The sequence below is a fragment of the Hippocampus comes genome, unplaced genomic scaffold, assembly GCF_001891065.2.
Source record: "Hippocampus comes isolate QL1 unplaced genomic scaffold, H_comes_QL1_v1.1 scaffold196, whole genome shotgun sequence".
Taxonomy (NCBI): domain Eukaryota; kingdom Metazoa; phylum Chordata; class Actinopteri; order Syngnathiformes; family Syngnathidae; genus Hippocampus; species Hippocampus comes.
This window is the reverse complement of record NW_017806173.1, coordinates 591,288-593,068: the sequence shown is the minus strand read 5'-3', so window position 1 is coordinate 593,068 and position 1,781 is coordinate 591,288. Positions and strand designations below refer to the sequence as shown.

Genomic DNA, 1,781 nt, shown 5'->3' with positions numbered 1-1,781 from the left:
GGGGGTTTAGTCGGCTGGCCAATATGACAATCAAACACCTTTCAAGTCCATTTACTGTAATAAAGGCAACAGCGGCTCGGCCTAATGGCCGCATCAGCAGGAGCAGGCACAGAGAGAGAGAGAGTGGGGCAGAGAAAGGACAGGAGAAGGGACGCCGATCATCGAGCGAGAGGAAATCGGAGGAACAAAAACAAATGCGCGAGAGCGGGTCCACAAAAAAAAAAAAAAAAAAAAAAGGAAAAAGCGGAGCGAGCCGGCGCAAGACAAAGCGAGAGACAAGTGGAGCGCGCGGGGAGAGGAAGTGCGAGAGGCTTTTTGCCTCTCACCTGCTGCTAGAGAATCATTAGCCCTGTGGGCCCTGAGACAAAGAGGGGCCTTAATGCACCCGCCACAATGGACACATTATCAGCCGGCGCTTTGTTTCTCCACACACACACACACGCACACACACACTCCCTGGCTTACGTGAGCGCCTCCACGCACACATGAAAAAGAAAACAAAAACTGATGCCACTCCATCGGGGATGTTTCCAGTCTGAGAACGCGCTCCCATCGCAACTGAGGTGACCACTGTCTCCGAAATTTCTCATTGAGGCTATTTTTTTTCCAGTCTGGAGGTAATCAAGACCCGGATGACACAAATTTCTTGAATTTCAACGAAAAGAGAAGAAGTGATGGTGTTTGGTCCGAGTGGCCCTCGTATATCCCATCCTGGAGACTTGGGTCCTTATCCAAAGCCAACGGTCTCGAACTTGGGTCTTGGACTGGACAGTGATTTTAAATTGGACCGGCAAATTGGTGCCGTTTTTCAATCCAACTTCTTTCCGGCTGGATTACTGCAATGCACTTTACTTTGGAGTCAGCCAATCCTCCATTAAGCGTCTCCAGTTGGTCCACAATACTGCTGCTCGCCTCTTGATTGGTACCTACTCTGGCATCCCTCCATTTTAGAGTTCTTTTTTAAGATCCTATCATTTGTTTTCAAATCTCGAAATGGTCTGCCCGATGCCTGAGTGCTGAGACAAAAGAGTAAGGCTGCAAATCTTATTTACCGGGGAAGCCATCTGCACTTTAGGATAGGAAGCACCGAGGGAGGTTTTTCACACTGCGGGGTGTGGGGAGCGAGATTAACCCCGTCAGCCAATGCAAACACACACACACACACACACACACACACACACACACACACGCTCACGCTCGCACTAATGCACAGAGAGCCACAAAACAAACACGCACTCTCTTACGAGTAGATGCGACTGCGCCATGCACACAGATGAGGCAAAAGTTTGTTTGTCCTTGGATTATTCCCGCGCTACCACCTCATAAACTGGAGTGAAAAGACAGATGTAAGGTTGTGCTGTTGCTGCGACAGATTGATTTTGATTTTGGATTTTTTTTCTCCCAATAAGTTGAGTTTCACTTGACTTGGAAAAACGCCTCAAATTGATCGTACGCGAACTAATATACGGTCATTGGACATGACCGTATATTAGCAGTTCGGTAGCTTTCGAAAGACAAACTCGCACGCGTCTTACCCAAACATTTCACAACCCAAGCCCCCGACATTCTGCGGCAACCTCTCCTGAGTCCTGAAATCCCCCCCACCCCCTCCCCACCGCCGACTTAGTCAAGCGTTAGGGGGAAGGATCGATTCGGAACTTCATGCCTCTGCCTCACTCTTACACGGTGGACGCCCAGAGAGCGAGAAGAAGTGCGCTGCTGCCGTGTTTCGCTCGCTCTTTGACAGCTGTCTCACCATCACCCCAACAGGTGCTATTAGC

At 49.6% G+C, this 1,781-nt stretch overlaps 1 protein-coding gene across 1 annotated transcript in view; it reads right to left on the bottom strand.

The window, feature by feature from the left end:
* Positions 1–1,781, bottom strand: part of LOC109531832 (transcription factor SOX-5-like) — a 57,138-nt gene that overhangs the window by 22,727 nt on the left and 32,630 nt on the right. The window lies entirely within an intron of this gene.